At 44.0% G+C, this 20,878-nt stretch overlaps 1 long non-coding RNA gene across 1 annotated transcript in view; it reads right to left on the bottom strand.

Moving 5' to 3' along the window:
- Positions 1-20,453, bottom strand: part of LOC142487566 (uncharacterized) — a 50,299-nt gene extending 29,846 nt beyond the window's left edge. The window contains exons 1-2 of the long non-coding RNA XR_012799255.1: positions 20,363-20,453; positions 14,323-14,424 (exon numbers count right to left, since the gene is read on the bottom strand). This is a non-coding gene — a long non-coding RNA (uncharacterized LOC142487566). The remainder of the gene's footprint in view (positions 1-14,322; positions 14,425-20,362) is intronic.
- Positions 20,454-20,878: the final 425 nt, after the last annotated feature.

The following is a 20,878-nucleotide window of genomic DNA, read 5'->3' as shown; positions in this document are numbered from 1 at the left end:
AGTGAAGCGACGCTGTGACCCGATACACGAGCGGCATCACCCCGTTGGTTCTCTCCACTGTACTTTTACTCTTTTCAAATGTAAGTGATATAACATATACTTTCAATACAATCTGCTATTGTGGCAATATTACACTATTGGGATTCTCTCTACCTTTTATTTTCAGGGGATCATCAACTGAGGGATTAAGGAACATTGACCCACCTACAACTCCATGTGTGAGGATTCTTAAAGGGCTCCTATCAGAGAGAGAAAAATCTCTGATTCACGCTTTATATTCGTCTAGTTTTGTGAGTGAAACCATTGCTATCTTACGAATAGGGCCTTTTTATTTAAATTTGGCTATACTATTGCATTTTTTTCTCTTTTTACATATACCTTTCCATGTGAGCAACCAGCGCTCCCCTTTACCAGGAGAAAGAAAGATTAGCTACATGTCTGAGCAGTGAGCAGCTCAAAAGTATGATGTGACACTGATACTACCAATGAGCTGTTTAGCTCACACTGTTAGAGCTGCGGCCTAGAAAACCAGTGGTTGTGGGTTTTAGTCCTGTTTGGTCTGATATCATTCCAGTCATTAGGTTGGTGAGCTAGGCTTACTGTATTAACTCTATAGTTGGTATGGAAATCCTTGTAGGAAATGAGGTATGGGACTAATTTTAATATACTTTGCATAGCTCCCAGGGTAGCTCAGGAATGCGCTTTTTCAGCACAGAATGTCTCCCTAATTTATCTGGGGACACATTTTTTTAGATTGATCCGTGGCTGAAAGGAACTGGCCAATTTGCATCGAATTAAAATTCTAAGAAAAAATTTGCCCATCTCTACTCCCTGAAGTGCACTTTTAATAAAAGCACTTTTACTCCTACTGTTTATGTAAGTCTTCCAGTATGCCACTTATTGTATGCTCGTCTGGGCATGGTCACCCTTTGCTTTATATTATTGTTGACTTGCTGTTCGTATCCCTCTGTGTACAGCTAGCTCTATAAAAATTAAATATTCGAATGACACAAGAAAAATAATGTGCCTCAACAAACATACAACTATGGTCTGATCAGAGGTTCAGAATTGTCAGGGTTTATAGTACAAAATAACCGTTTCATCCAGTGCACCCCCAACATATGCAGACAGATCAACAAGATTATTGTTGAAATCTACAGCCTCAGAATACGTAAGAATATCATTTTAGATATTTGCAGATTTGTATTCTTGAAAAGTTTTATGCACAGTTTGTTTCTGAGAAATTGTGTGCAGAAGAACTGTGATCTGTAAACTGTAGTGTGGACAGCAGGAACCCCTGGATAATACTCTCCGATATTCAAACGTGTTGGATGCCGATGAAGACCAACGCAGTATCTAACAGTATGGTTCTATTGGTTCATAAAATTGACCTGCATTTGTACTTTGCTAATTTATGTGCATTACTCCATCAAATTTCCTCATTCCATAATGTTATTGTTACAATAAAACAATGGTTAACGACGTCTGTGTTGCTGGTGGGGAGTCTGAGGACATCATTAATGCCAATAGTTCTTGTATAAGCTGCTGTGATTGATATGCATTCCGACCACTGGTACATTACAATTGCCAATTGGTACTGGTGAGGAAGTTGCCATTTTCCAACTACACTATATCAAATTAGGCAAGATTAACCATTCCAGATCTGTGGGCGAGGACTAGCGTGGATTAAGATTTGTGGTTGCTTTTGAGTCGTTTACATTCTTGTCATGAAACTAGATGCATTGGCATTACCCACAGCAATAGATTTTCCATATTGCAGGAGAACCCTATTAGGAAATGTTCCTAAAATAAATAAAAATCAGTATGGCTACAACTGTGTGATTTTGTTTTTTAATTAGCGAACTAAGGCATAGCTTATTTGCCTTATATAAAGTAAGCGCTGTTGAGCACTAGTGCCTGCCTGCAATGACCTTGAACCGTTTATAGCAACACTCCCCAGAAGCCATTTATGTAAGAAAATATTATTCTGGTCTTGGAGGACAGAAGGCAAATGGAGCAAACCATAAAATTAACATGCACGACGCTAGCAAACATGTGTCTGTAACTTATCTCACAGAAGAAGGAGGTTGGAGGGGTTGGATTATCAAAAGACACAAAGATGTTGGTCTGGTTCAACTGCTGTGCTCCCTCGGGGATACTGTACTTGAGTGGAGCTTCATTATATATGTACTGATGTAGGGCAGGGTCAACCAGGGATAGACCAATGGTATAGATATTGCACGTAATGTTATCCCCCAGGTACTGTAGCACAACATATCCTGTTATAACGCAGAATATCACAGAGTTTGCATAGGATTCACTGTTACATTATTACAACATATCCCATCGCAATGTACCAGAGGGGACAATGAAGCCTGCTACTGTACATTTGTACAAAGTAGAAAAAATTCTATTTAATTAATGTGCAGCTGTAAACTTGCATGTATAGAAATAACACCAAAAGGCACTCCCAATAAAGGCAGTTAGCATCTCAATTTCCCAAATGACCTTCATTAAGGTCCCAGAAGGGGACTAAAACATTGGCTGTAGAATACCCGTTTTTTGGCCTGGTAATAAGACCAGATGTTTCAACTACTTATCAGACTAGTTATAGTTTTGGTTGCCTCCAGTTTTTCTCCAAAGTCATGAAAAAATGTGTTCACTCCCAATTAAGCGATTACTATACCAAGACAAATTTCCCTATTCCAATCTGGTTTAGCCCCAAACACTCCACAGTAACTACTCTCCTAAAAGTTTGCAATGAGATACAGTGTGGAATGGAACTGGGACAACTCACGGGTGCAATATTCCTAGATTTTGCAAAGGATTTTGACACCCCTACCACATGCAGCACTTATCATCTGAGATCTGACTCCAAAAGACCGTTCATGGTTCCAAGGTTCAACAAAGTATCCGGCCGCTCTTCCTTCTCTTTCCTTGCACCCAAAAACTGGAACAACCTACCGGAGACTCTCACAGCCACCACCAGTCTAAATTCTTTCAAAACTAAAGCTGTCTCAAATTTTAATCTAGTCTGCAACTATTACATACGCCTATAATATATATTATCTTTAACTGTGCATGCTAAGTCTTGTATATAATGTATACCATGTTCACTTATGTAACTGTATTTGTAGCCATGTAAAGTTTGTCATCTCAACTCAATGCCCAGGACATACGTGAAAACGAGAGGTAACTCTCAATGTATTACTTCCTGGTAAAACATTTTATAAATAAATAAATAGTTGTATTGTCTAGTTATAGACTATAACATCTCCCTTCATGTTTCCTGAACTGCTGGTACTGTACATGATCTTGCAGTAATCATATCTTTCACACAAGCATCACCCTGTAACTAGGATTGGTACATCGAGTGTTATGTGCTAAAATATAACATCTCTAACAAAAAACATGGGAAATAAATGCTTTAGGCAATTGCATTATTTCCAAGTCATCAGCGGGCTTGAAGTGACAGGTTCACATGACTACATGTTACAGATCTCTTTAACAATGTGTCACTAAGGTAACAATGTACATCTCTGTATGGGGACAAATTGCAGATTTTCCTTTAGGTGAGAATTACTGTACCATCCAGACATTTCTGCTTCGAAAATCAATGTCAAATAAATGTTTTTTCAGTTAAGTAGTCAGTGCAAGTAGTAATGGATTTTATTAACCCCCCAGGGAGGGGTAGCCTGTAGACAATACATTTTTGTGATATCTTGGGATATACCAGCCTATGCATTCTAATTTCCAGGTGAAGCACAATAAGGCTGACGCTATTAACTGGCTTAATAACCAAGAAAAGGAAGTATATCAACTGTAACCCCACTACAAGCCATTAATCAGGGGTGGGAATAGAAGGCTTTTACAGCGGAAAGCATGGTTGACATAGTGTACTGCCTACAGATGATATGGCCAGAAGGTACAGTATGAATCACTTGGATGATATAGTTTGACCTTATATGACCTGTTTGATTTTTGTTCCAGTTTGTCGATCAGCTGGAGGGGTCACAAGCTGAGAAGACTGCCAAGAAGTCTAAGTAATGCTGAAGAGTGAAGACCCTCTAATAGGACATCATATGGAGCCATTATGAGCTCAGTTTGAGTTTATAATGCTCTGTATTATGGATCATCGGATGTATATCCTAAGAAGGGTACTCAAAGCCAATGATCACCGGCCAAAAAAGCTTGCTGTATTTGCAAAAAAACGTATCGTGTTTATTTTAAATATAAATATATTGCACATCCTATCATTTAAAATAGAATAGTAACAAGTATAATGATTAAAAAAAAGTTCCTTAATCAGACATAAAAGAGTGCATGATGCAACACTAGTATTTCAGGGCCCCTAGCCTTTTCCTCAGTCTTAACTGAAAAGGATACCTCAGAGGGTTATACACCCTCTACCTCGTCATCTTCAGCTCCTAATGATGTCCTAGCCAACAGGTGGTGCCGTCTTATGTACTATTTTGCACATACCAAAGATAACTACACTAGGCACTGTCTCACAGATAAACCAATGGATGGATCTTACATATAAACAATCAATAGAAGAAAAAATGTAGCTATCTACAGGTGTAGCAAGACTTGCTGTCCCAGGTGCCAATGACCAAGAAAAAGTCTACGGTGCCAGGAACATTGTCTGCCGTGATGGAGTTGCGGGGGATTAATGCTTCTGAATGGGACCCCCCTCCCCCACCCCACGGCATTAATCCTTTGAGGCCGTGCCACCGTGGGTGTGTGACCGCTCGTGGCAGCTGCCCCAGCTGCAGAGACTTTGTTACATCGGTAAATGCAACCTCCCAAAAGTAAAGAATGGACAACATTTTGAGAATATCTGAGGAATATAACTAACGTTTGTAAAAGTGTGTCATACATGTAATCTATAACAACAGACAAAGAAGTCCCATTACACATCCAATACGACAAATTATTTAGTTCATTACTATATGTTTTTTCTTCTCATAAGTATGGGTCATGTAGTTCAATGATTTGCCAAAATATTTAAAGCCTGCAACAACGCCAAGGTATTACCCCTCAGCAGGTTTTACACTACCAACTTTATACTGTGTCTTTTGTAATTCTACCACTGCATACAGAAAAGAGGAAACAAAACAATAATATAACCAATAGAAAGGTGTGCGTGACATGTATGCGGTGACTAAGGGGTTAACATTTAGAAGCGCTATGTGTGAGCTATAGTGCAAATAAAACTGGTTTAAAAACAGAAGTGCCCTTATAAATATATATAGCACTTTATATATGGCTACCCCTGGCTACTATTCTACCTTATGGGCTGGCAGTAAACCCTGGTATTCACAGGCTTGCCAGTAGTTGGTATGGGGTTTTCCCCTTCACCTTTGGTGCTGCATTTGAGTGACAGCAGGGGGTGGTACATCCTGTTGTAGCTTTGACAATGGGGTGCCCACCTTCTGGCTGTACTTAAGGGCAGGACCGTCCTAAATTTGGAGGTTGTTCCTTCCCTCTGAGGAAGGCAGATCACATGACTGGGAGCCTGAGATTGGGGCCTACCCATGTGCTCTTCCCTGTGGGGAACATTGAGTGTGATTATATCTCTGCCTCCGCTAGGCAGGTGGGAAAGAGTTAGGACAGCTGCGGGTGCCCTTGGTCTGTAGTGACGGACCAGGGACCATCTCCAGTGATAGCCAAGAGTAAAGAGACTGTATGCGGCAGAAGACTGCTGAGTAGCTGTGTGTTACTGCAAAGACTGCAGTAACAAACCGTTCTGGTTTGCAATATACCTCCGGCCTGGTGTGTAATCTAACAGAAGGAAGAGTTGTACAAGTTCTACCATGTGAGATCATCTCCATACATTCCTGGAGCCTACGGCAGATGGAGGCGCTGCACTGCTAAGTATTATCTGGAGCATGGACCCCAGAAGCCTGTTCCTGTGTCCCAAAGTCATTGCGGACAACTCAGCCCTCTTGTTACCAACAGGTATGCACCACATACACCCTGTAATGGCCCCTATCTGCAATTGGGGGGGGGGGGGGGGAACGTTATAATATATATATATATATATATATAACTGTGTATATATATATATATATATATATATATATATATATATATATATATATATATATATATATATAATATATATATATATATATAAAATATATATATATAAAATATATATATATATATATATATATATATATATATATATATATATAATATATATATATATATATAAAATATATATATATAAAATATATATATATATATATATATATATATATATATATATATATATATATATATATATATATATATATATATACAGTTAGGTCCGGAAATAATTGGACACTGACACCATTTTCATAATTTTGGCTCTGTACGCCACCACTATGGATTTAAAATGAAACAACCGAGTTGCAATAGAAGTGCAGACTTTCAGCTTTAATTCAAGGCGTTGAACAAAAATATTGTATGAAACATTTAGGAATTGCAACCATTTTCATACACAGTCCCCTTATTTTAGGGCTCAAATGTAATTGGACAAATTAACACAATCATAAATAAAATGTTTATTTTTAATACTTTGTTGAGAATCCTTTGCAGGCAATGACTGCTTGAAGTCTGGAACGCATGGACATCACCGAATGCTGGGTTTGCTCCTTCGTGTTGTTTGTTCGTGGGTCTTTCTGCCTTAAGTTTTGTATTCAGCAAAGCATACTCGATCGGGCTGAGATCAGGTGATTGACTCGGCCATTGCAGAATATTCCACTTCTTTGCCTTAAAAAACTCCCGGGTTGCTTTCGCAGTATGTTTTGGGTCATTGTCCATCTGTAAAGTGAAGCACCGTCCAATCAACTTTGCTGAATTTGAGCAGACAATATATCCCTATACACTTCAGAATTCATCCGGCTGCTTCTGTCTTCTGTCACATCATCAATAAACACTGTTGACCCAGTGCCATTGTAAGCCATGCATGCCCATGCCATCACACTGCCTCCACTGTGTTTTACAGATGATGTGGTATGCTTCGGATCATGAGCAGTTTCAAGCCTTCTCCATACTTTTTTCTTCCCATCATTCTGGTACAGGTTGATCTTAGTTTCATCTGTCCAAAGAATGCTGTTCCAGAACTGGGCTGGCTTTTTTGGATATTGTTTGGCAAAGTCTAATCTAACCTTTCTATTCCTGAGGCTTATGAATGGTTTGCACCTTGTGGTGAACCCTCTGTATGTGCTCTCATAAAGTTTTCTCTTTATGGTAGACTTGGATAATGACATGCCTACCTCCTGGAGAGTGTTCTTCACTTGGCTGGATGTTGTATAGGGTTTTTCTTTACCATGGAAAGGATCCTACGATCATCCACCACTGTTGTCTTCCGTGGGCATCTAGGCCTTTTTGTGTTGCAGAGCTCACCAGTGCGTTCTTTTTTTCTCAGAATGTACCACTGTTGATTTGGCCACTCCTAATGTTCCTGCTATCTCTTTGATGGATTTTCTTTTTTTTTGCAGCCTAAGGATGCCCTGTTTCACTTGCATTGAGAGCTCCTTTGACCGCATGTTGTGGGTCCACAGCAACAGCTTCCAAATGTGAATGCCACACCTGGAATCAACTCCAGACCTTTTACCTGCTTAATTGATGATGAAATAACGAAGGAATAGCCCACACCTGTCCATGAAACAGCTTTTGAGTCAATTGTTCAATTACTTTTGGTCCCTTGAAAAAGAGGGGGCTACATATTAAAGAGATGTAATTCCTAAACACTTCATCCAATTTGGATGTGAATAACCTCAAATTAAAAGCGGATAGACTGCACTTAAAGCCCATATTTATTATTTAACTGTAACTTGAATTTATTTTGGTACACAGTTGAAATAACAAAACTTGTATCAGTGTCCAATTATTTCCGGATCTAACTGTATATATATATACAGTGCTTGACAAATCACCCAAAAATCTACTCGCCAAACCAAAAAATCTACTCGCCACCTAGCCCCGCCCCCAGTCCCGCCCATAGCCCCGCCCCCAGTCCCGCCCATAGCCACGCCCCAACCCCGTTTAAAAAAAAAAAAAGAAATGTAATAAATTTCTAGTAAGAACAACATTCGTTTTTGACATAAGTTTATATTTATTGTAGTAAATTTATACTTTACTACAATTAGTCCTTGTTACGTGTGTGTGTGACTAGTTTCCTGCACCCATTAACCAGTGTCTGGATGCCCCCTCTTCACAATATCTAAAGCAGCAATCCTGCCTGGGATCTTACCTGATCCGCAGTCCCTAAATGTCCAGTTACCCGCATTCCCGCAATGTTATACATTGGAGGGGATGTGTTCCCTACCTGTTTTCTGGGTTAGGGGGGATTCCGATGTCTTCCGTGTGACACTTGAATCAGATCTGGAAGAAAGCAGTATAAGGTAAATAATATATCCAGAGTCTGGGAGAGGGAGAGAGACAGAGAGACAGAGAGACAGAGAGACAGAGACAGACAGACAGAGTTAGAGACAGATGGAGAGGGAGAGAGAGAGAGGGAGAGAGAGAGAGAGAGAGAGAGACACAGACAGAGAGTTAGAGAGACAGACAGAGAGTTAGAGAGACAGATGGAGGGAGAGAGAGAGAGACACAGACAGAGAGTTAGAGAGACAGATGGAGGGAGAGGGAGAGAGACAGATGGAGGGAGAGGGAGAGAGACAGATGGAGGGAGAGGGAGAGAGACGGAGAGGGAGAGAGACGGAGAGGGAGAGAGAGAGGGAGGGAGGGAGAGGGAGAGAGAGAGAGAGGGACAGAGAGAGAGAGAGAGGGACAGAGAGAGAGAGAGAGGGACAGAGAGAGAGAGAGAGAGGGACAGAGAGAGAGAGAGAGAGAGGGACAGAGAGAGAGAGGGACAGAGAGAGAGAGAGAGAGAGGGACAGAGAGAGAGAGAGAGGGACAGAGAGAGAGAGAGAGAGGGACAGAGAGAGAGAGAGAGAGACAGAGGGAGATACACAGGCAGAGAGGGAGAGAGACACAGACAGAGAGGGAGAGAGACACAGACAGGGAGGGAGACACTGGCAGAGAGGGAGAAAGACACAGGCAGAGAGGGGGAGAGACGGAGAGGGGGAGAGACGGAGAGGGGGAGAGACGGAGAGGGGGAGAGGGGGAGAGACAGAGAGGGGGAGAGACAGAGAGGGGGAGAGACAGAGAGGGGGAGGGAGAAGGAGAGAGACAGAGAGGGGGTGATTGATTGACGTGGAGGTGACTGACTGCGGGGTGGGATTACTGACTGTGTGACTGGGTGGTATTACGGACTGTGTGACTGGGTGGTATTACTGACTGGGTGACTGGGTGGTATTACTGACTGTGTGACTGGGTGGTATTACTGACTGTGTGACTGGGTGGTATTACTGACTGTGTGACTGGGTGGTATTACTGACTGTGTGACTGGGTGGTATTACTGACTGTGTGACTGGGTGGTATTACTGACTGTGTGACTGGGTGGTATTACTGACTGTGTGACTGCTTGGGATTACTGATTGGGTGGGATTACTGACTGTGTGACTTGGTGGGATTACTGACTGGGTGACTGGGTGGTATTACTGACTGTGTGGGATTACTGACTGGGTGACTGGGTGGTATTACTGACTGGGTGGTATTACTGACTGGGTGACTGGGTGGTATTACTGACTGGGTGACTGGGTGGGATTACTGACTGGGTGACTGGGTGGGATTACTGACTGGGTGACTGGGTGGGATTACTGACTGGGTGACATTACTGACTGGGTGGGATTACTGACTGGGTGACATTACTGACTGGGTGACATTACTGACTGGGTGACATTACTGACTGGGTGACATTACTGACTGGGTGACATTACTGACTGGGTGACTGGGTGGGATTACTGACTGGGTGACTGGGTGGGGGTGGGATTACTGACTGGGTGACTGGGTGGGGGTGGGATTACTGACTGGGTGACTGGGTGGGATTACTGACTGGGTGACTGGGTGGGATTACTGACTGGGTGACTGGGTGGGATTACTGACTGGGTGACTGGGTGGGATTACTGACTGGGTGTTGGGTGGGATTACTGACTGGGTGACTGGGTGGGATTACTGACTGGGTGACTGGGTGGGATTACTGACTGGGTGACTGGGTGGGATTACTGACTGGGTGACTGGGTGGGATTACTGACTGGGTGACTGGGTGGGATTACTGACTGGGTGACTGGGTGGGATTACTGACTGGGTGACTGGGTGGGATTACTGACTGGGTGACTGGGTGGGATTACTGACTGGGTGACTGGGTGGGATTACTGACTGGGTGACTGGGTGGGATTACTGACTGGGTGACTGGGTGGGATTACTGACTGGGTGACTGGGTGGGATTACTGACTGGGTGTTGGGTGGGATTACTGACTGGGTGACTGGGTGGGGTAGGATTACTGACTGGGTGACTGGGTGGGGTAGGATTACTGACTGGGTGACTGGGTGGGATTACTGACTGGGTGACTGGGTGGGATTACTGACTGGGTGACTGGGTGGGATTACTGACTGGGTGACTGGGTGGGATTACTGACTGGGTGACTGGGTGGGATTACTGACTGGGTGACTGGGTGGGATTACTGACTGGGTGACTGGGTGGGATTACTGACTGGGTGACTGGGTGGGATTACTGACTGGGTGGCTGGGTGGGATTACTGACTGGGTGACTGGGTGGGATTACTGACTGGGTGACTGGGTGGGATTACTGACTGGGTGACTGGGTGGGATTACTGACTGGGTGACTGGGTGGGATTACTGACTGGGTGACTGGGTGGGATTACTGACTGGGTGACTGAGTGGGATTACTGACTGGGTGACTGGGTGGGATTACTGACTGGGTGACTGGATGACTGGGTGGGGGGTGGGATGGGTGACTGGGTGGGGAGTGGGATGGGTGACTGTGGGGGGAGTTACTGACTGGGTTACTGACTGGGTGGGATTGGTGACTGGGTGGGATTACTGACTGGGTGACTGGGTGGGATTACTGACTGGGTGACTGGGTGGGATTAATGACTGGGTGGGATTAATGACTGGGTGACTGGTGGGGTGGGTGACTGGTTGACTGGTGGGATGGGTGACTGGTTGACTGGTGGGATGGGTGACTGGTGGGATGGGTGACTGGTGGGATGGGTGACTGGTGGGATGGGTGACTGGGTGGGGGGGGTGACAAACTGGGGGGGGGGTACCTCTGGTGTCCTGCATATACACGTTCTCACACACACACAGGGGGGGGACACACACAGGAGGGGGGGGACACACACAGGAGGGAGGGGAGAAACACCCCCGCAACTACAGTATCTCCCGACCCGCGTGGGCAGCAGGAGCGGGGAGGAGAAACACACGCACTACTACCTCCCGACCCGCGCGGGCAGCGGGAGCAGTGGGGGAAGGAAAATCACCAGCGCCGTTACCTTCCAGCCCGCGCGGGCAGTGGGAGAGGGGGGGGAAGGAAAATCACCAGGGCCATTACCTTCCAGCCCGCGCGGGCAGTGGGGTAAGGAGAAACACCCGCGCCATGACCTTCCAGCCCGCGCGGGCAGCGGGAGAGGGGGGGGGGAAGGAAAATCACCAGCGCCATTACCTCCCAGCCCGCGCGGGCAGCGGGAGAGGGGGGGGGGAAGGAAAATCACCAGCGCCATTACCTTTCAGCCCGCGCGGGCAGCGGGAGAGGGGGGGGGGGAAGGAAAATCACCAGCGCCATTACCTCCCAGCCCGCGCGGGCAGCGGGAGAGGGGGGGGGGGAAGGAAAATCACCAGCGCCATTACCTCCCAGCCCGCGCGGGCAGCGGGAGCAGTGGGGGAAGGAAAATCACCAGCGCCGTTACCTTTCAGCCCGCGCGGGCAGCGGGAGAGGGGGGGGGGGGAAGGAAAATCACCAGCGCCATTACCTCCCAGCCCGCGCGGGCAGCGGGAGAGGGGGGGGGAAGGAAAATCACCAGCGCCATTACCTTCCAGCCCGCGCGGGCAGCGGGAGAGGGGGGGGGAAGGAGAAACATCTGCGCCATTACCTCCCAGCCCGCGCGGGCAGCGGGAGAGGGGGGGGGGGAAGGAAAATCACCAGCGCCATTACCTCCCAGCCCGCGCGGGCAGCGGGAGCAGTGGGGGAAGGAGAAACACCCGCGCCATTACCTTCCAGCCCGCGCGGGCAGCGGGAGCAGTGGGGGAAGGAGAAACAGTGTATTTAAATTGCATTTCATTCCACCCACCTCCACATCTGTCCAAAATCCTCCATGACCGGATCAGTGCAGGAGCTGACACAATTATACAGGAGGATATTCAGTATAAAGGAGGAGGAGGAGCAGACGCACGCACACACCTCTCCCCGTGCAGAGAAGGAAGGGCAGTTTTAAGTCCTGGCAGCTCCATCCCGCGTCACAGCCAATCAGCTAGAGGAATTTTTTAATTTATTTTTTCCGAGCAGGGGATTTTTTTTTTTTTTCCGAGCAGCGGATTTTTTTTTTTTTTGCAGAGCAGGGGAAATGTTACTGGCCACGAGCCAATTTCCGATCGCAGCTGGCGAGTTGGCGACCGGGTTTGTCGAGCACTGTATATATATATATATATATATATATATAGAGAGAGAGAGAGAGAGAGAGAGAGAGAGAGAGAGAGAGAGAGAGAGAGAGAGAGAGAGAGAGAGAACAAGATACAACAGCGCAAATACCAAACACTTAGTTAGATGCAAAGTTTATGAACTATACACCTTGCCAATCAATCAACTGAGAGGTGATTAACCCTTGAAATAACTAACCCTACAGAATGCTGCCACTTAGGTCCACGGCTCCACACCTGCCGCAAATTGGTATATAGAGAAGAAATGACCTAGGCGCAAATTGCAGGGAAAGGAAGAGAAGAAGGGGAGAAAAATATCATAGGGTAGTATGTCAGAACAATCAGGACTTAGGGGGTAAGATATGCAATTACCGTTTATCAGCAATTTAAAGCCTTTAATCCACAATGGGACTCAGGAACTCTGCAACTGTTGAACTTCAATTTCGTGATAAATTTCTTAGACTGCACACGATTCTTCAAACAGCTCTCACAGCTTCATCATCATTCCGCTGCTGGAGGGTGTCTTTCCACGGGATGGATCTCACAGAGGGAGGGAGGGGGGGGGAGGGGGGAGAGGGGGGGAGGGGGGAGAGGGGGGGGAAAGTAATATAGGAAAAAAGGAATATAGTGTAAAACCTTTAATAAAAATCCTATCTAAAAACAACAGTTGGTATCCCACTCACATGTGTTGAATCGAAAAAGCGCATTTGAGAGTTTAAACTGAGTCTCTCACACTCATATCACAGAGATGCCGGTCCACTGCACGGCTGATCTGCCAGAGTCCTTCCGCATCACGTGTGTCTGCTCCAATTCTCGCGAGAGTTCGTCTTCCACAGTCCTCTGTTGCGGCTTCTGCTCCGGTGCCGAGAGTGTCTCTGCAGTGGGTATCTGTCTGCTCCACCAATGCGCATGCCCTACGCTTTTCTCCACTTGGGCTTCGTCAGAGACACTCTCGGCATCGGAGCAGAAGCCGCGAGTGTGAGAGACTCAGTTTAAACTCTCAACTGCTCTTGTTCGATTCAACACGTGGGATAACAACTGTTGTTTTTAGATAGGAATTTTATTAAAGGTTTTACACTATATTCCTTTTTTCCTATATTACTTTCTCCCCCCCTCTCCCCCCTCTCCCCCCCCCCCCCCCCACCCTCCCTCTGTGAGATCCATCCCGTGGAAAGACACCCTCCAGCAGCGGAATGATGATGAAGCTGTGAGAGCTGTTTGAAGAATCGTGTGCAGTCTAAGAAATTTATCACGAAATTGAAGTTCATCAGTAACAGAGTTCCTGAGTCCCATTGTGGATTAAAGGCTTTAAATTGCTGATAAACGGTAATTGCATATCTTACCCCCTAAGTCCTGAATGTTCTGACATACTACCCTATGATATTTTTCTCCCTTTCTTCTCTTCCTTTCCCTGCAATTTGCGCCTAGGTCATTTCTTATATATATATATATATATATATATATATATGTAATAGAATAACAGTAGTTGACACACAGACATACTCCAGTAAGTCCTGATGCTTATCCCATCTAAATACAAAAGGTATGATTACCAGATGGAGGTCCAGTAAAGGAGAGACAGCACACAGATGGTTAAAGTCCAAGAAGTGTATTAAACATACAGGGCATTACAACCAGTGCAACCACATAATTAATCTCATGTATTATTACACATAAATCCACGCGTTCAATAATTCCCCAGGGTATCCAAAATTGAGGTAACAAATGCATGCAATACATCTAAGAATCGATTTATACACTAATACACACCTGCAAATATGCCTGTGTCCATGTGTGTGGGTGCACACATCTCCACACGTCCCCAAAAGTGGAAGCACATATTAGAATCCTTTAATAATCATATCTGAACATCTATGAGTGAGAAAAATAATTTGGTGTTCTACTCATGTACACATACACACCAAAATACAATGACTGAATCAAGAGTCAAGAAAACCAATGATCATGAATATTATCAAGATAGTATATACAAAAAAACATCTAAAGTACATGAAATAATTATCTAATGGAGAAAAAAGTGCATAAAAAATATATACCGTATTTAAAAAATCTGAAATAGAGAAAAAAAGCAAAATCAGTGCCAGCGGTTGCTTTTTAAGTGCCAATACTACAGTGCCAACAGGGAGATACAGTATATGTGGATCAGCCACTATGGACAATACACAATATGCCCACTCAACATAATGTTAAAACAAGACCTGACACGAGAGGTGATGGAATATGGACAATATCGAAAGGTAGACAAATCGACAGGAGCAGAGACTGCAAGGAGATATATCAGTATGTCCTCACAAACAACATAAACTTGTAAGGTAGAAAGGAGCAGGTACAGTAAGTGATTAGTGACAGTGCTTATTTGGACCTTTGTCCAACATCAAGTACCGAACCTCATAAGCAACATCTCAGGTCATAATACCCGTTCAGCTCTTTTGGGGCTAGGGGAGTTCTCTCCTCTTTTGGAGGGCATTAAGATCACAGCCCCTCCTCAGTTGAGGTAAGCTCTTTATTACCTGGAATCTCACCTGGCATAGACTGCATGCAATGCCCTTCTACTGGAAGCAACATATTCCGTTTTGAAATGGATGACTTATGTCCTGAAATTCTAGTTTTTACCTCCCTGGTTGTCTCTCTCACATACAACACACCACATTGGCACTTCAGTATATACGCTACAAACATAGACAGACAGGTGGCATAGTCTTTAATACTATACCTTTGGCTACTATGTGGGTGTACCAATAATGCTCCTTTCATTACAGAATTGCTTTGTACAGCAAATCAATATATCACTTGTGAGCACATTCCCATGTCTCAGACAGGTCTGCACCCTGCCTTTCCCCATTATGTCTTAGCATACAGTGCTTACACTGCACCCAGGGATTCTGGAAAATTACATGCAAATGAGCACACAGGATCACCTTTTGCTTCAAATCCAGTTTAACGCGGACCCCTATAACCTTATGTCTGCCATATTACACAGCTTTTCAGCCCAGCCTGGGTTAAAGAATTGATAGCCAGTAAACCTACTCATAGACACCTGTTTCGACATTTCGGATCTCATCAGTGTTGTGGTGGTTTCTGGCTTTGCAATATGAAGCTGGGATAGGTTTCAACCCCACATTACAGGGGATATGGTGGGTAAAAAAGTTACAGAAATCTTCAGACTCAGTCACTTCTTCTTTGGAAAAGTTAGTATCAATAACATTGTACATTTTTGCTGAAGTATCATTATTGTTGCCAACTTCTTTAGATCCAAAGTGTCTGCTGCTACTACTTGCATTTTCTATTCTACTGCCACTGTCATATTCCTCTGTGTTTATAACGTTTTCAGACACACGTAAATTAGGATGGTCATCATAATATCAGCTGGTTTCAGGAGTGCCGGGAGCCGCATATTGTTCAGATGTTGCATAGTTTTGACCGCTTTGCACAACGAACTTGTCAAGAGATCCAGCTAAAATTGTGTGCTTCTTTAGTTGCTTTAAACTTTTTCTTTTCGCTGACACTTTTATACTTTCTGCCAATGTCTTTTCAGCGGTATACTGTGATTTGTCATGAAAAGCTTATGTTAGATGTTCAGGACCCGTTTACTCTTCAACTTTCTCTTACTTCTTGTGCCCTGCGTACGCATTTCTTGGCAGCCAGATCTTCGTTTGGCAAGCTGTGCATATCTTAAACATTTTTGGTCAATTGAAGGCTGAGCGCGGGGCCCCTGAAGGTGCAGGATCGAAGGCAACTGCCAACAGTTTCTACGGAACGCTCAAAGTCCCAGTTTGAGACACCCATAAGGAAGCCGAATCACTGGTGAAACGCGTAGGGTGGGCCTTTGAGCGTTTCGTAGAAACTGTTGACCGTCACCTTCAACCCTTCACTGCTGAGCTGAGGTGCTGGATCCTAGGAGATGCTGCGTTCGAGCGTCTCTCAGACACGTAAAACCTGTGGAGCCAACATGCAGGGAGGAATACAAAATGGACCACGGAAGAAGGGCACGGGTGTCCCTATTTAACAACACCCAGTCTCATTGATTTTGTCATTCTATTAGTGTATTTCAGCTTTTCAGTGAGTGTCAATATTAGTAAACAGATTACACTACAGCAGAAATTCAATGTTACGCATATGTGTTTCAACCAGGTTCCATAAAAACACACGCTTACCACAGAATGTAATTCATACAAAGACAAATTTCTTTTCTTTTCAAAACGTGATCACTCCATCGTGCGCGTGCATGCGCACAAGAGGAGCAGCCTCAAGGGATCCTGCACTTTGTGCTTGGCACGTGTGCGCACACATGCGTGCACAAGTGTCAACGCACACAGTATGATCTTGGCCTTAGAATCACAAGATTGCCCCCTCCCCCAGACTGATTCTTCTACTCTCTCACTGGCTGATTCCAGTCACATGTCCACTGGCAAGCATCACTGTTAAAGGGGTGTGTCCTGTTTAGCATAATACTTAAAGGGGAAATGTCCTGCATGGCATAACCCTTAAAGGGGAAATGTCCTGTGCTACTTGTAGGCACAGGGATTTACATCCCCCCCTGCTGAAATGGTGATGTCTCCATTAACTAAACATGGAACATTGTTACACAATATAAACTAACAATTGCTAACTCTCTAACTACATATTACCATTGGTACCTGGGAATCAGTGCTCAGACAGTTCTCACATATCTCATTGTTATTACACCACATCATTCCACAATGTCTGGGGTCATTAAAATCCAATTTCATTGGGGTAACCCATTTAACAACCCTGGCCACGGGGATCTCGGTTGACACCGCAGGGTAATCATATGTCAGCTGCATGGGGGGCCGGGTTTCTCTTTTTGGGCGCGGGGACTGTATTTGAGGCTGGACTACTATTTCCCTCGGCCATTCAGGAACCTCACTAACCACAGGTAGATCACTAGCGGTAGGACCCATACAAGATGGCGGATTGCAATTGTCCATATCTTCTTCTATCTTCATATTCATCTTCAGATTCTAAAGGGTGCAATGGTGCAAATTCTTCTGCTTCCGGTCTAGTCTAGAAATACTACTCTCATCCCTCTGTTCCTGGGGCTGCACTTGGGGAACCTCTTGAGGAGGATCCCTTTCTCTCTGATTCAGAATATCCAACAGATGTCCCAACATTCCCCCTTCTCTATATCCTTCATCTTCATGTGAGTCACCCCCTTCGCTCTGTGGACATGAGTCGGATAGGTTACAATTTGGGCCTTGCCCTCGGTTTAACCAATTATTCCTGTGGGGCCTGGTGACTACTTTAGGTACATCTTCTCGTACAGGGCATGTTACCAATTGACCTATGGGTAACAGTGGTTTCTATGTAATGTTTTCTCTGGCTACTTACCTTTTCAAGTTTCAATCTGTATATGGGCAATTCTTTTAATTTGTCTATCACGACATATGGCTCGGGTTTCCATCGATCTGCTAGTTTTTGCTTTCCCGATATACCCAGGTTTCTGATAAGCCCCCTATCCCTTTTTGTAATTCTTGGTCACGCACTCTCCTGTCGTATCGACCCTTATTCTCTTGGTTGTTGGTATCAGTTGCAGTGGTTGCCAGCCAGTATGCCTCTTGTAGCTGCTCTTTAAGTCTTTGTACATACTTCTTCTAGGTAGTGGGGGATGAGCCATCTGCGGCAACCCCGAAGCAAAGATCAATAGGTAACCGAGCTTCTCTTCAAAACATCAAAGAGAATGGGGAGTAGCCTGGGCGTTGTTTCTGGTACAATTGTATGCATGCCCCAGATGATGTACATGCTGACTCCATTTTGTGTTTCCCTGAGAGTTTAAAGTGCCCATCATATTCAGCAAGGTTCTATTAAATCTTTCTGGCTGCGGATCTCCCTGGGGATGATAGGGTGTTGTTGGAGATTTCTATATTCCACATATATTCAGCATTTCCTTGATAAGGCGGCTTTCAAAGTCCCGCTCTTGATCCGAGTGGATCCTCGCAGGCAGTTGATAGTGAACAAAATACTTGTCCCAGAGCACCTTAGCGACAGTAGTGGCTCGCTGGTCTTTCGTTGGGAATGCTTGGGAATACCTGGTAAAATGGTCCGTGACCACTGAGATGTTATTGGTGTTCTTCCTGTCCGGTTCTAATGTTAGAAAATCCATACAGACTAAATCCAGAGGCCCTTTAGTGGTGATATTCATCAGGGGTGCTGCTCTTTGTGGCAAGGTTTTCCTTGGTACACATCTCCCACAGTTCTTACAGTATTCTTCCACATCATGGGCCTTCCGAGGCCAATAGAACCTATCCTTCACTAATCCTAAATCAGAGCCCAAATGGTCATGATTGTCATGGAGGGATCTGAGTACCACTTGCCTGTATTTGTAAGGGCTCTTTACTTGATCACTGAGTGTGTTGATTTTTTCGCCATTCTAAACATCACCCCACTTTTGAGCACTAGGCGGGGCCTTTGTTTCATCAGCAATCGGCTTTCGGTATTCGTGGCTACTTCGGTTCTTGCCGACTTTCCATGTTTTAGGGCCATCCACGTCTTTGATGCCTGGGCCTGTCATGCATTATTTATACAATATGTTAATTGGGCCAATAGCATTTAACTCCTATGCAGTGGTAAGTGTGATTATACTAGGGGGCAGTATACAATACCACTACGTTTCCAAATGTACAGTGCCAGAGTATCACTTCTTTTTACTGACAGTTTCATTTTCTATTTAAAGATAAATGTATTTGTTTTAGGAATGCTCTCCTTTTTGAACATAAATAAACATTGTATAAATCTTTCTAAAATATGGTCACAATAGCTTTTTGTCAAAGTTAAATAAATATTTAATTTTTTTAAGTCAGGCACAATACCACTACTTTAAGCCATTTCTACCACTGCATGTACAGTATACGATAAAAGAGCTTTTACACATGATGGATTCCTGAATGTACAGTACGAAGGGGAAGTGAAACTTGAAATATCCCATAACTTTCAATCATTAATCTTAACTGTTTTAATGGGATAATGGATTGCATTGCTTAACATCGCCACAATGATCAAGTTGCAACTGATGCAATAAAAGCATCATTTGTATTGAGCAAACATGTTCAGAAATAGGATGAGGACAAACAAAAAAGCAAACACACAAGTCAATGGTGCACCCACTTCACAGCACACATCTCTTACACTGATTTACTGCCTTGCAGTGCATGCATTACCTGGGATCCATTTGAGGCATATACCGTAGCTTGAAAACAAATGCCCTTAGTGAGCATCCTACAAAATGCTAACATGCTTCAAAGCAACTAGGCAACACATTTTCAACGACCCTATAAATCTAATTATTCTAATATACCACCGGTAGACAGTATATTGATTCATCTTTTTATTGGTTTTCTATGTCATCTTCAGTTAATAACAACGATGAGTTCTCTCCATGAAGAAACTAATGGGTTTACAAACAAATCCTGCTGCTTTGTAGATGTGCAAAGGAAATGTCATGGTATTATCCTTCTATATTAGGATTAGCAGGAAATCTAGCTGTGACTGTGACCTTGTGTTTAGACAGAATATCAGCAGTGTTTGTTTAGAAGCTTAAAAAACTGTTTTCAACTCTCTTAGGCCACAAGGATATTGTGACACTTTTTAGCATATTTCACCAGAAAACTCTCATTGAGGCTTACAATTTGTTTTATAGTATGAGATATTTTTAGAATGAGCTTAATTTATGTGGTTCAATACAACAATGCCTATTACCATACCAGCAACAGAACAAACATATTGCACATACAACCTCCTGATTTACAGAGAGGAAAGATAAGTGAGGACTCACATTTTTCTCTTCATCCTAATCGGATGTTGTCATTTAATGGGAAGGGATTCTAAATGAGTGTAGCCTGGATCTCAAGTAGGTGATTATAGAGTTTTCTAGAAAGAAAATTAAAGGTTGGCAAAAATAAATCCCAAAAATAGGAGAATTATCACATACATGTACTCAGAGGAAAGAATTAGACCATATATAAAGGGAAAAGGGAGAACAAAAAGCGCACCAGCACAAACGGAGCAGGAAGAAACCAGAACAAAAAAATGATTAAAAGGGCACTTTAATGTGGCAAAAGACCCATCCAATGCATTTCGAACGTCGCAGCGTTCTTTTTCAAGGATAAAACACAATGTGATAACATCCATTATATACCCTCTTACCTGTGGGCCATTTCGCGCCAAAAATCAGAACCTGATGACGTCATAACAGAGCGACTCAGTGCCGATCTAAGGGCAAAAGGAAGTACCAAAGGCAGTGTGGCCATTTTGGATGTGGGCAAACATAGGAACACAATAACAAAGCTTT

The sequence above is a fragment of the Ascaphus truei genome, chromosome 2, assembly GCF_040206685.1.
Source record: "Ascaphus truei isolate aAscTru1 chromosome 2, aAscTru1.hap1, whole genome shotgun sequence".
Taxonomy (NCBI): Eukaryota; Metazoa; Chordata; class Amphibia; order Anura; family Ascaphidae; genus Ascaphus; species Ascaphus truei.
This window is presented reverse-complemented; position numbering and strand designations above follow the sequence as displayed.